Raw genomic sequence first — 14,759 nt, 5'->3', positions numbered from 1 at the left:
ACTCCAGTGACCAAGCATTCAAACAGATGAGTCTGTGGGGGCCGTTCCTATTCAAACACCACACCGAGGAAAGGGAGTACCTGACTGCACAGCACACAGGGGAGGAGGAGTGTGTTGAGAGCATTCTGGGAGTCTCCATTGAGACTTGACCAGGCAGCAGCCAGGGCACTTGCCACAAAGCTAAGGTCCAGAACCTTCTGGAAAAGTACCTCCTGGGAGGAGACGGGTTCTTTGATAGCTGACTCGATGGATCATGAAAGTGTCTGAGTCATGAAGGGCAGACCTACAGTGAGCACAGGACACGTCAGCGTCCTCATAAGGCTGCTCTGCACGTGAAGCCTATGTTGGGGACTATTTGTGGTGACGTGTGGTGACGTGTGGTGATGTGTGGTGACGTGTGGCTCCCTGTACCTCTCTTCTGCTCCCACCCAGGCTGCTACCTGCCCAGCAACCCTGAAGCAATTGTGTTAGACATTGACTATAAGTCGGGAACCCCGATGCAGAGGTGAGTGCCCGCCTGCCCCGCACTCTGCCCACCCCCCTAGGAAGCCTCCACCGGCTCTGTTTCACGTCTACATTCTCTTTCAGTGCTGCCAAAGCACCGTATCTGGCCAAGTTTAAGGTGAAGCGATGTGGAGTGAGCGAGCTTGAAAAGGAAGGTCAGTGAGGAGCCCCTTGCAGTAGAGGGTGTCCCTGCTCACTGGTGCTGGCATGTTACGAGCATCCTATAAAAGATGGCTGCCGTGCATCTGCTGCCCATCACTGGAGTCCAGAAGTCCCATCCTGAGCCGTCACTGAGCTTTGTAGGGCCCACTAGTTGCTCCAGGCTCGTACAGAAGAGCGTAGTCTGAGTGACACCCAGAGAGGTGTGCAGCCCACAGATCCAGAGGCTGACATTGGCATGTGAAGGGCGTGCTCCAGTGAGGGACGTTCTGGGCGGGCTTCTCCGGCTCATCCCTCCTGTGGTTGTAGCAATCCATGGGGGGGGGGGGGGGTGCTACTTAGCGTCACTCCATCTCTGCCTGTCTCGTGTGGTCTTACAAGTCTCTCTTAAAAGGACACTTGTCGCCAGGCGGTGGTGGCCCAAGAAACCCAAAAAACCAAAAAAAGGGACACTTGTCATCTAGTATGACTCTTTTTAACATGATTGCATCTTCAATTATTATAATCTTCAATTATTCCAAATGAGATCCCAGCTGTGATTTGGGGTATGAACTCTGGGGACACAGGCCAATGTGGGTATGTCTTCAGTGGCCTGGCTGTTTCAGCCCTGAGTACTCAGCTTGGCCTGCAGGGGGCTCTGTTTCCGTTCCTTGTAAACCTTACGTTCTTAGGAAACTCCTGGCCCTGTGGTTCTGTGACAGCATGTTCTTGGAGTCCCTTAGCGCTTTGCAGAAGCGATTCTCAAGATCCTAGTCCTCTCGGGCCCCAGGGACCTCGTCATTGCCCTCTGCTAACAGACAGCACCCCTCCCCCACCACAGGTCTGCAGTGCCGCTCAGATGCTGAGGATGAGTGCCGTGGGCAGGAGGCTGACGGCAAGAAGATCTGCTGGCAGGCAGCCATCTTCAAAGTGGGGGATGACTGCCGACAGGTGACAGGGCTGGCCTTATTGACGCTGTCAGGGCCTCTCTTATTTAGGCGCTCTCCCTAGTGACACCAAAGAGCCCCATGCTGTGAAACGTGACCCTCGTCTTCACTTTACGACTCAGGTGCTGTGGCGCCCTTAGAGCAGACCCAGAACCCTCCTCCCAGGGCCACCCTGCGCCATTAGTGCCAAAGGAGGGCCTCACTCACACGTCCTCTGGGCAATCTGTGACAGCCCAACCCGGTGGGCAGTGAGACTGCAGCCTGCCCCTCCCTTGCTGTGTGAGCCTCAAGGGCCACCAGTCCCTGAGTGGTCCGGGGCTGAGGGGAGGACCCTGACTGCATCCTGTGTCTTCTCCGGTCCAGGACATGTTAGCCCTGCAGATCATCGACCTCTTCAAGAACATCTTCCAGCTGGTTGGCCTGGACCTCTTCGTGTTTCCTTACCGGGTGGTAGCCACTGCCCTGGGGTGAGTTCCTGGAGCATGACAGGCAAAGAGGTCACCAGCCACGCCACAGTTCCCACCTAACTGACCCTCCCCTCCCCTTCCTAGTGTGGTGATTGAGTGCATACCGGACTGCACCTCCCGAGACCAGCTGGGCCGCCAGACTGACTTCGGCATGTATGACTACTTCACACGCCAGTATGGGACGAGTCCACCCTAGCCTTCCAGCAGGTAGCTGGCCCCTGGCCTCAGCTCACTGTCTGCCTCTGTCTTCCTCTGTTAGGAGCCCATCAGCCCCCACAGCTTTCTCCTAGAGCCACAGGGTGCAGGGAGGCTGCTGCCTGCTCCACAGCGGGGCCACTGCTGTGGCCCCGCCTCCAAGGTGGGGCGCAGAGTGAGACCACAGCCCTCTCCACACAGGCCCGCTACAACTTCATCCGAAGCATGGCCGCCTACAGCCTCCTGCTCTTCCTGCTGCAGATCAAGGACAGGCACAATGGCAACATCATGCTGGACAAGAAGGGCCACATCATCCACATCGGTCAGCCGGCTGCGCCACACCACTCTCCCTTCCCCACTTAGAGCGCACGGGTGCCCAGAGCCCCGTTAGAGTGCTGTAGAGTAGCCAGCCCTCGGAGCCGGGGACTGGAACGGAGCCACGCTGTTGGTGGACGGGAAAGCCCGCCGGCGGGGTGGCTCTGCTTCCTTCCTCGCCCACTTCTGGCCATGTGTGGCCGAGCCCTCCTCTGCAGGAACTAACCCACCCGACCTCACTCGGGCCCCAGTTCCAGGCAGCCTTTTGGGATTTTGCAGACTTTGGCTTCATGTTTGAGAGTTCACCGGGCGGCAACCTTGGCTGGGAACCCGACATCAAGCTGACAGATGAGATGGTGATGATTATGGGGGGCAAGATGGAAGCCACACCCTTCAAGTGGTTCATGGAGATGTGTGTCCGAGGTTACCTGGCTGTGCGGTGAGCCCGTGGGCAATGTGGGGGGCATCAAGGTGGGAAAGAAGATCCATGCGCCCTGGAGAGAATCAGGTGGCTGACGGACACCTGTGACTCCAGCTCCAGGACCCGCTGCCCACTCCGGCCTCTTGAGGCACCTGCACATCCATGCATACACTCAAACACAGGACACACATGAATTGTGTTTGGAGACATGCATGGCCTCACTGTGTAGCTCAGGCTGTAGAGATGGCTCAGCCATCTCTTTAATAAGGCAAGATTCACAACCAAAACTTTTTTGTTTGTTTTTTTTTTTCTTTTTTTTTTTTTTTTTTTTTTTCTCGAGACAGGGTTTCTCTGTGTAGCTTTGCACCTTTCCTGGAACTTGCTTTGTAAACCAGGCTGGCCTCGAACTCACAGAGATCTGCCTGTGATTAAAGGCATGCGCCACAACTGCCCAGCTTTTGTTTGTTCTTCAAGCAGGGTTTCTCTGTGTAACAGCACTGGCTGTCCTGGAACTCACTTTTAGACCAGGCTGCCCTCAAACTCACAGAGATCCACCTGCCTCTGCCTCCCGAGTGCTGGGACTAAAGGCGTGCGCCACCACTGCCTGGTGATAAATCTTTAGAAGGTGCCTTCTGGTCACCTACATTTGTGAGCGACTTCCAGTCTGACGTGCCAGCCACATTCTGTAGTCCCCCATAGCTGACATCATCATCTGCCAGCACCCTTCAGCCTGGCCCCCCGACTTCCTGGCCACCCCTTCACCATAGCCCACACCTCCAAAGCTACATGGTAGAGATTGGCACCAACTAGGTGTTGATGGAGTATTACTTTGCCACATCCCACATGCTACTGTGGTTAACACCAAACAGCATCCTTGAAACCACAGCTGGAAGCCTGGAGTGCTGGGGACGGGAAGGACTGCGTGAGCTTGGCTGAGGGCGGTGGGCAGCCTGGGGGCAAGTGACAGGTGGGTCACAAGACTGAGCCGGTCCCAGCTCAAGCTGGCCTTTTCCCCCGCTTGCTGTCTCCACAGGCCTTACATGGATGCAGTCGTCTCCCTGGTCACGCTCATGTTGGACACAGGCTTGCCCTGTTTCCGAGGCCAGACAATCAAGCTTTTGAAGTAGGTGCCATTGGGGAAGGGCCGTCCATGTGCTGGGGCCCCACCTAGAAACCTTTTATGGACGCTTAGAACCACAAAGCAGACAGGGCTCCTGGATAGCAAGATGGCCTTGAGCTCCCCAAGTGGCCTACCAGTTTCTGGAAAGGGTCAGGGACCACACTAGGCCACACCAGAAGGGACCTGGCGGAACAGATTGCCACAAATGCCCTTTCATCTCTCCCAGACACAGGTTCAGCCCTAACATGACAGAGCGAGAAGCGGCGAACTTTATCATGAAGGTCATCCAGAGCTGTTTCCTCAGCAACAGGCAAGTCACCCGCCATTCCTGAGCCTTCCCGAGGGCGCGCATGTGGGACGGGGCTCCCAGGAGGTGGTCTTCACTCCCTCACTTGGCCTTTCAGGAGCCGGACCTACGACATGATCCAGTACTACCAGAACGACATCCCCTACTGATGGGCCGGCAGCTGACGCCTCGGCTGCCCAGCAGCTCGTACTGTTAGCACAGCCTGGGCACGGGGCTGGACCGCCACCTGCAGCTTCGGTTCCGGAGCCTGACACGCGTGTGGTGGTGCTGTGTGCACAGGTGTGAGTCTTGTTTGCACTGGACACATCCTTACTTGTTCGCCTGTCTTACTACATAGGTACATGAAGTATTTTCTTGTGTAAACTGGAGAAAATAAAAATCCCAAATGTGCTGCATTGCTTGGTCAGCTAGCCTCAAGTCTGGCCTGTGGTTGAAGCTGCTCTTGACTTCCTGATCCTTCAAGTCACACCTAACTTGAGGAGTCTGGCTTGGGTGCTGGGGATCAAACCCAGGGCCTGTGCATGGGCAAACACCGCACCCTAGTTGTACAACCCCAGGCTGTGACCACCAGGACTAATGCCTCAGGCATCTCCAAGGGGAGACTTAACTAGGCTGGCCTGTGTCTCCACATCTCTGTAGTCTGGTGGTTCAAGTTCTTGCCTGACATGCACTAGGCCCATCTCCAACAGCCCCCAAAATGAAAGTGTCAATCAGTAGATGGGAACGGACTTTGTAGGGCAAGAATGAAACTGAGAAATAAAAGTGAGCCTAAGAGTGGTAGCCCAGGACTGGAGAGATGGCTCAGAGGTTAAGAGCACTGGCTGTTCTTCCAGAGGTCCTGAGTTCAATTCCCAGCACCCACATGATGGCTCACAACCATCTGTAATGAGATCTGGCGCCCTCTTCTGGCCTGCAGGATATGTGCAGGCAGAACACTGTGTACATAATAAATAAATAAATAAATCTTTAAAAAAAAAAAAGAGTAGCAGCCCGGGCCTGTGACCCGGCCACTCCCAGGCTTGCTTTTTGTTTGGTTTTGGTTTTGTTTTTCTAGACAGGGTTTCTCTGTGTTCATAGATCTCTCTCTGTAGACCAGGCTGGCCTCTGCCTCCGAGTGCTGGGATTAAAGGCGTGCGCCACCGCCTGCTGGTTTTGTTTTTTTGTAAGATTATTTATGTGTATGAGTATCTGCATGTAGTTTGTGCACCGTGGCCATACCTGGTGCTCGGTGAGGAGTCCGGAAGAGGGCATCAGATCCCCAGAACAGTTACAGGATGTTGTCAAACAACTGTGTTTTTTCCTGAATACTGGAAACTGAACCCAGTGCAGAAAATGGGGGCTGGAGAGATGGCTCAGTGGTTAAGAGCACTGACTGTTCTTCCAGAGGACCCGGGTTCAATTCCTAACACCCATATGGCAGCTCACAACTGTCTTTAACTACCAGATCTGACACCCTCACACAGACACACATGCAGCAGAACACCAATGCACATAAAAATAAATTTTAAAAATTTAAAGAAAAAAAGAGCAGCAAAATGCCCTCAACCATTAACCCTCTCTCCAGCCACCCCGCTTAGTTTCCTGAGACAGTCTCCCGATTTCTGGAGCTCACTCACATGCCCATCTCTACCTCCCCAGCACTAGGGTCACGGACACCACCACCACATCCAGCTTTTTTACATGGGTTCTTGGGATCAAGACAGCCATTGCCCCAGCCAAGGAGCTGAAGACTCCAATGGATAGAACTAATAGGCTGCTGGATGTGGTTAACCTTAACTACAGCAAGTGCTTTCTCTGTGTTCATCTTTATAGACTATTTTGTCGGCCATTAAGCGAGTTGCCAAAAAACTTATCAGAAAAGGTGTTTATTTAAATGCCATGGTGATAGCTCAGCACTCACAAATGCTTAGTCCAGTCCCCAGGACAGAATCAACGACACCTGGTGGGTGGCTCATGGCTGCAATCCACACACTGGCGAGGTGGAGGTAGGAAGAGGAGTAGTTCAAGATCACTCAGCTACACTGAGTTCAAAGCCGGGACGCCTACTGTGAGACCCCACCTCCAAATAAGTAGTTTGAAGCTTATATGCCTAGGGTCAAAGTTCAACCCAGATTCGTTCCCGCTAAGCAGGACATCCCTCGTATACTGCTAGCACCATCAGTGAGCTTAGATGCTGTGAGGAAGTTTGGGTTTGGCGAACTCGAACCTGCCCAGAGGAACCCCAATGTTGGGGGATCTGGGATAAATGCGCACCCCGGGAAAATAATCCACACACACGGAGGGGACCTGACAGGCCACCATCCATCCTGCCCAAAGTTCAGGCTCACGGTAGCAAACGACTCCCTAGGGGATGAGGCTGGCGCTTGGCAGCGAGGGCTGTGAGAAAGGACAGCCTGGGCACCCGAGCAGCCCCGCTGCGGACAGGTACCCCCGCTCCCGGGTGACAAGGGGTCGCTGGGCCATAGGAACACACGAGCCCCACCCCGCCCCCTTTCACACAGGCAGGCACCCCAGAAACCACAAGGGAGACAGAGGTAGGCGGCCGAAGCCAGCGTGATGCTCGCTCTAGGCTGGCAGCAGTCCGCGTGGGCGCAATTCAAGCAAAGGCGACAGCGTGTAGCGCAGCCGCCGGAAGACCGCGTCCGAGCCAAGACCGCTGGACAGCCCCGGGCCCACGGAGTCGGGCTTTGCCAGCGCCACGTAGAGCAGCGGCAGCGCCAGGAAGCCCAGCGGGAGCAGCAACAGCGTCTGCAGTGCGCTCAGCGCCCATAGCCTGAGGAACCAGCAACGCACGCGTGGGTGCTGGCTCCGAGACCCCGAACCCGGACCGCCGGACCCCCCGCTAGCCACTCACCTGATGCTCCCGCGCCCGCACCGCGGAACAGCCGCTTTTCCTGCAGAGAAAGGGCCGCGGCCAGGCTCTAGCCAAGTCTAGTCTCTCCCCAAGAGAGCGGGTCCCCCCTAGCGGTGGGTTCCAGCTCCAGCCCGCCCCGACCCGCGCTCACACAATCAGCCCTGGCCACCTCCTCCATGAGTGACCGCGCAGTCCTGCACCGGACGAGGCTGCAAGTTCCACCTGCAGGACAGGCACGGAGATGGGCCACCGGCCGGCTCGGCGCTGCCCTGCCGTCCCCCCTAATCTCAGCCCTTACGGTTCCGAGCCACCTCCTCGTAGCATCCAGCGCAGCCGCGGCCTCCATCACCTTCCCCTGCAGCTCCTGGAGGGGGCAACAGGGACTCAGGGCGGAGGATGAGGCCGCGGGGCATTCGGGAGTGGCCGGTTCTCAGAACCGCGGGGCCGCACCTGCAGGACTCCACTCTGCTCCTGGAAGCTGGCCCAGGCCTCTTCCGTACGCTGCGCGCTCTAGAAGCCGGCAGAGGGTGGGGACCCCTTGGATAAGCATCACCAGGACACGCTCTCCCACGAGCCCTCCCCTCAGAGGCCAGCGCCGTTCGCACCTGTCGCAGGCCCTCTGCCTGCATGGTGAATTTGGCCTCTGCCAGCTCCAGGTGTTTCTTCGGGAGGATCCAAGTGAAGTCAAGAACCTGCAAGCCTCGCACACCGCTGTGCCCGAGGCTTGGTCCCTAGCCTTCGGGTCCGATGCTCCACCCACGCCAGCGCGCCCCGCCCACAGCCAGGCCCCGCCCACAGCCCCGCCCCAGTACCTGCAGGGCCATAAGCTGAGTCCCCAGTTGCTGATCTGCTCGCTGTTGACTCAGCTGTTCTCCTCCATAGTAGAAGAGCTGGGAACGGAGCGTGTGAGTGCCTGGCTTATGGGACTTGGGGGCGAGGACGTGACCTGAGACCCTCTGTACGTACCTGGCTGGACAGCTCCTCCCACTGTTCCTGCAGCTGCCGATTGTGTTGCTCCTGCGGACAGGGTCCAGGCTGTCTATGCCTCTCCGCCCGCCTCGCCACCCCGGCCCCGCCTCCTGCTCCTGCCCGCACCAGGTCCAGCCGGTGCTGCTCCGCCGCCTCCAGCAGCCCACGAGCCGCTCCGCGCGCTCCCGCGCCGCCTCGCGCGCCTCCCCTCGCATAGCCCGCGACGCTTGGCTTCGTCTCCGCTGCAGGCTGCCGGGCGGGCGAATTGGCCAATGATGAAAGTCGGGCGCAGGATCCTCTGGGATCCCCCGCCAGCCTGAGAGTTCCAGGCTGAGCTCGCACCGCCCGGGGCCGAGCCTGCCCACCAGCCTGCCCCCGGGCCTCGGTGCCCTCGCACCTGCGCTCACGCTCGCGCGCTCGTCCAGGCGCCCGGTGAGGCTCTCGCTCTCGGCCTCCACCCACGCCAGCTCCTCAGCTCCTGCCGCAATCGGCCATCGCGGTTGTCCTTCTGCAGCTGCAGCAGCTGCTCCTGCGGCTCAGCCATAGCTGCAGCCTCTGGGCCTCCGCCGCCTGGGCGGTCCGGTGGCCGCGCGTCAATGGGCAGCAGGGCGCGCCAGACCCGACCCGAGAGGGGTCAGGCCAATCAATTCAGGTATAGACATTTTATCACTGCGGGACTTTGTGTGGCCCAGTCTACAGAGATCAGAAGTTGAAGGTCATCCTTTGCTACATATCGAATTGAGGCAAGGCTACATGTGGACCTGTCTCAAAATACACACACAAAATATCAAATCACGATCGGATCGATAACAAGTTGATAAAATTCTAAGGAAAGACCAACTTGAGTTCATGCCTGTCATCCCACAAGTCCGAGGCCAACAGGGTCATCCTAGGTTGAAGGTCAGCATAGCTACACAGCAAGAAGATCCTGACTGACAAAAAAATGAACCCACCGTAACTGTAATTAAGTTCCTTAATTCCCAACCCCCTGTTGGAACAATGATGACTTGATGTGGTCTCAGTCTCGGTGGTCGGACTGCTCACAGGTCTGCCTGACAGTGAAGGGAACGGCGTCTGAGATGCTAGAATGCCAGCATTTCTCTTTTCTCCATGTTTTTAGCTCTAGAAACCCCATATTGATCGGGCTTTGAGTGTCTGGTAGGGAAGGATGATCGAGTGTTCTGGTTCTGTCTGGGTCTCACTCACACTGTATCCAGCCTGGTCTGGAACTCAAGCCTATCCCCCTGCCTCCATCTCCCTGGTACTGTTACACTCAGTTCAATACAAGTTTTTTCCTCCAATTTGTCTTTACTTACGTTTATGTCGTGTGCTTTATGTACCACGTGTGCAGGAGCCCAGAAGCCTCGGATCCTCTGGAGCTAGAGTTTGAGGTAGTTGTGAGCCTAGTTGGGTGCTGGGAACTAAATTCAGGGCCTGGAAGAGCAGCAAAGTGCTCTTAACTGAACACTGTGGCTTTTCGCATTCTACGGTGATCCAGTTCTTTACGGAGATTTTAAGAAGCTAATTTCTTTATTAATTTGGAGGCTAGACATTCCTGATGCTGTAATGAATATTTAATGAAGCATCATAGCCTCATTAGGAAGGCTGAGGGAGGGACTTGGCTGCAAATTTGAAGCCAGCCTGGACTTCGACTACAAAGGCTCAAACAAAACCTAACAATGAATAGATTTTTCTTTCTGTCTTTCTTTCTTTCTTTCTGTTTCTTTCTTTTCTTTCTTTTCTCTTTTTTTTTTTTTAAGTGGGCTGGGGATACTGCTTGGTTGGTAGAACCTTTGCATACACAAGGAGTTAGGTCCATTCCTCAGTCACACACACACACACACACACACACACACACACACACACACACATCAATTATTTATTTTAAAGGGGGGCTGTGCTATTTGATAGCCCTGGCTAACCTGGAACTCTCTTGCTGTCTGCAATGTGCCTGCCTAGAAATCCAAAACCTTCAGTACCATCAGCACATGTCAGATTTCCAGGAGAGGGTCTATACAATATACAATAGGCATGGCCCCAACCAAGTGTTTGAACCTTGTTTTTGTAGAAAGTGTTGAAGAGCCGGCAGCCTGCTGTGTTCTCCCTCTGAGACCCTACTTTAGTGCCTCTCCGTGAGACTCCTCCTTCTGCACACGTCAGCCATTCCTCTCACTTCCTCCTCTTTCCTCAGTCAGGCTCTCAGCAAGCCATCTCTCAGCAGCTACACCTGAGTCTCACTGACTATCCGACTTGAGGTCGTCCTCTTTGTTCTCTTTTATTCTCTTACAGGGTGTCATACAGTCCTGTGTAGCTTCAAACTTCAACCCTCTCCCATGGAACTGCCCAAGCCTCCCACGCACTGCCCCTCTTGCCGGAACCTCTGTGCTCTTGTGGTCAGTATTTGTTGCTTTCTATAATATTTAATCTAATTCTTAGCGACGGGGTGCACACCTTTAATCCAGCACAGGAGCAGAGCCAGGTGGATCTTTGTGAGTTCAAGGCCAGCCTGGTCTACAGAGCGAGATCCAGGAAAGGCTCCAAGCTTTTCGAAGCACCCTGTCTCCGGAAAAACAAAAACCAAAACAAACAAACAAACAAAAAAACCCAAAAATAATAATGATAATAATAATTTCTTGCTAAGTAACCTTGGCTTGTCTGTAGCCCTAGTTGACCTCCAAACTGTCAATCCTTGTTTTGTATCCAAAGGCTTGTACCACCATCCCTGGCTAAAAACAGAAGAAAAGCACTGTACTATGTTAAAAGGTGAAAGTCAAGCAAGATAAACAAAATTAGGACATGGGAAGGAAAGGGCCTCCACCCCCGTCTGGAGTCTCTTACCAGCGTCAACATTTGGTGTGACATGTCGTCTACAGACACTGGATGCTAACATGCAATGAAACAGGCTTAAGCCTGAATGTGTTGACCTGTGTATTCTCACCACACACACAGCACCAGACACCCACACACAACAGAGAGAGGCGCGCGACGCACTCTGAGACTCAACACATGTATTAACCTTTGCATCCCTGTTTTAGCAGTAATCCGATGGGTCCCTCTGAGACCTCCCTGTGAGCTCTCATCTCAGGCTCCTGGGCCAGCCTTTGAGAGATCAGCTTCAGTCTTGCCGTGACAGGAAAGAGTAACATTCAACTCCACTTTAAGAGCAAAGCCGTAGTGGCCCACGCCTTTAAATCCACACTTGGGAGAGCAGAGCCAGGTCTGATCTCTGTGAGCCTGCCAGACTACCAAGTGAGCTCCAGGAAAGGCGCAAAACTACACAGAGAAACCCTGTCTCGAGAAAAACAAAACAAGAAGCCTCAGGAAGTCCCCGGCTGACCAGGCTCGAAATCTTCCTGGGAGACAGAGAGGTTCTGACTCTGAATGAATAGTTCTGACTAACCCTCCTTGAACCCTGCCAACTGTGCAGTGCCTGCAGACGTGCAGGTGTCTGGCTCTGGGAGGGTGGGGGTTAACCCAAATAAAAGCATTTGACTCCAATCACTGCTTCAGCGCCTTTCTCTTTGGTGTGTGTACCGTCTGTAGTGGTCATCAGTTTTCCTATCTCTGGTCAGAAGACTTGTTCTCATCTCCAGAATAAGTCCCGCGCAGAGACTCCTACATCCACAACTTGGTTATTGTCTTGCTTCTTGAGGAGTCCACATCTGTGCTCTGGGGGAGCCATTTCTTTCTGAGCATCTCGCCATGTCTACCCCTCATGCTTGCGTCTAATATTGAGGCTAGTGACATAATCATCAGACAAGCCCAGCAACTGGGTTCAATCTATTGACCGCAGTGAAAGGAAAGCATGCTGAGTTGTCCCGTGAGGCACTGCAACAAGCTGTGCTCACATGTCAGACAACACACAACAGTGTTATTTTTAAATGTTGTGTGCGTGTTTTACCAGCACCATGTGCATGCAGTACCCGTGGAGGCCAGAAGAGGCATCAGCTCTCTTAAAATGAGTTACAGGTTGTTTTGAGCTGTGGGTGCTGGGAATCCAACTCCTCTGGGAAAGGGCTCATAACTGCCGGGCATCCATCTCCCCAGCCCCAAAACGTTTAGTGAAACCTCAAGCCCACTTTGCACTGAGCAATCTTGCAATACTTTTCTGTGTCAAATTCCAGAGTCTATGTATGGCCTGAGCTCCCTAAAAGCTGAATGGCGACTCCTGAGACTCCGTGACAGAGAAGTGGTTCCTCATCCTCACTCCCTTGACAAAAGCTATGCAAGAAGACATCAGCTACCTAAGGGCTTGCCTGGCTGACCTTTGCCCACAACTTAGGAAATCTTGGCCTCTCCCTGGCTGCAGACTCAGGACACAGACACTTTATACTCAGGGACAGAAACAGGCTGTAAAATACTGCTCTTTGCCGGCCAGATCTCCTGGTCCTAGGCTCAGCTGGAGAGGGTGAAGGATGGCCAGAAGAGGGCATCAGATCTCCTAAAATGAGTTACAGATGTTTGAGCTGTGAGTGCTGGGAATCCAACCAAGCTCAGTGTAAAGGGGACTTGAGGTTTTACCAAACATTTTGGGGGTCTGGGAGATGGCTCCACAGTTATGATGACCTAAGGGTTTCTCTGTGCTACCCAGGACCATCTCCTGCCTGGGAGGGGTGGGGTCAGTGCCCCAGTGAGTACTATGCACCAGGCTATCGTTGCCAAGAAATGGCCAGTGCTTACCTCTAACGGGACACGCACCTATTTGCTCTCTGGACATTCCCTTGGAGCTTTTCATGCCCTCTACCCCTCACCCAAGGTCCAAAACTCTCTCTCCACCATGACAAACATTTTGAACCTGTCCATCTCACTGTTCAGTTCACGAGGATCCCCAGGACAGCTTCTGCAGATCCTGCACAGCCCCAGGCCTCCCTTTGCTGGTCCTGTTCTGATGCCTCCAAGCTTCATGCGCAGCCTTTACACTAGCCTGTCCCCAATTCCAGGTCCACACGAGAGACCTATCTCCCGGACTTGTCGGTTAAGACTGGGAAGCCCCCTGCCTCGGCCCAGCGTGACTTGGCTACTGTTTGCCCAACACGGAGAGATCCACTTGGCCCCATGAACGAGGAGGAGGCAGGAGGTCTGGGGACATGGTCTTGAAGACAGTGCCACCCACTGTACCCTGGGGGAGAAAGGCTGTCTTGTGCCACCCACTCTGACCACCTTCACCTCCACAGCTTCCGACTGGATGACTCCAAACTCCCCAAGGTCCACTTCCCCTGCCCATCTCTTACTAAACCTTAAACCCTCCATGGCTGACTTCACAAAACACAAGTTCAAATCAGTCCTCGCTGGCTGCAAGGCACACAAAGCGGCCACCTGTTGCTCCTCAGGCTTACCTGCCAGAGGCCCCTGCTCCCCCCTCTCCCCGGCACCCCAAATACAACCCATGCTGCCCAATGTTGTCACTGTGTCCTTGGGGCTCAGCCCTAGGCATCTACTGACACTTAGAACTGTGTCCAGGACGTAAGAAGGCATTGTTTGTACAGAAAGCTTCTGCTACAGAAACCTGGCATGGTGACCAAGGACACAGGCTCCTTCCTGTAGGGAGAAGCTGTATTCCAAAGCCAGGCAGATGCGGGCTCTCAGGATTCCAACTCGACCAATCAGCGGTGTTCCTCGGCTTCCTTTTGCTGCCCCTAACTGATGCATCTTGGCATCTGTAAGGCCACCAGGCCGCTGGCTGAAAGGCAGGTGAGGTCCCTCAGGCAGTTGTCGCCTTCTCCACTCCACACCCTCCTCAGTGCTCCCCTCCTCCTACCCAGGGCCAGAGGCCGGTTACAGCCCCCCCCCCCGGGGGGCTGACTGACAAGGCCTGGCCCCCACCCCATGAGCAGGTCATGGAGGCGAGGCAGGGATTGCTGAAGGTAGACTGGAGGGAGGGGTCGACTCCTCTGACCTGCTTCTTCAGCACCCCACCATACCTAAAGAATCCCGCTGTAGGCCAGGAGGCCAGCACTTGGTGCCCGCCGTACGCCTGGATGACCTACCCATGATCCTGTGCACTGGATCCTGGGTCACATCTGTTCACACTGAACCCCAGACCTGCCTACAGCGGCCACTCAGCCATCGTCTGTGGGCGGGTCTTTGAGGACATCATGATGATGGCGGTGTGTGTGTGTGTGTGTGTGTGTGTACACTTGGCACTTTGATTACCAAAATCGAGCCTGACATCATTCGTGTGTTTAAGTGTGTGTGATATGCACAATCCACAGTCCACAGTCCACAAACTTGCAGGAAATCTGTTCTCTCCTTCCATCATGTGAGGCCCAATGATCAAGCTAAGGTGTGGCAAGGCACACACACACTGAGCCATCTCACCAGTCTGTGATTGGTGTGATTTGGCTTTTAAAGTACTTCGTGAGCCAGCTGGTGTCTGCCCCATACACCACCCTAAATTCTAGCAAGTGCTAGATAACGACCCCCATTCTTTGCACACAATGTCCTTTGCCCAGGACACCAACCCAACTGGTCCCACATCTGTCTAAGGGGCAACTCTGAGTCCCATTAATACTATAGTGACAC

The 14,759-nt window shown here is 54.5% G+C and overlaps 2 pseudogenes; one reads left to right on the top strand and one right to left on the bottom strand.

Annotated features, from left to right (window-relative positions):
- Positions 1 to 4,760, top strand: part of LOC114710533 — a 103,272-nt pseudogene extending 98,512 nt beyond the window's left edge.
- Positions 4,761 to 6,949: 2,189 nt separating this feature from the next.
- On the bottom strand, positions 6,950 to 8,781 carry LOC114710551 (annotated as a pseudogene).
- Between the last annotated feature and the right edge of the window lie 5,978 nt (positions 8,782 to 14,759).

The sequence above is a fragment of the Peromyscus leucopus genome, unplaced genomic scaffold, assembly GCF_004664715.2.
Source record: "Peromyscus leucopus breed LL Stock unplaced genomic scaffold, UCI_PerLeu_2.1 scaffold_841, whole genome shotgun sequence".
Lineage (NCBI taxonomy): Eukaryota > Metazoa > Chordata > Mammalia > Rodentia > Cricetidae > Peromyscus > Peromyscus leucopus.
The sequence above is the reverse complement of the archived record's forward strand: the minus strand, read 5'-3'. Positions and strand labels throughout refer to the sequence as shown.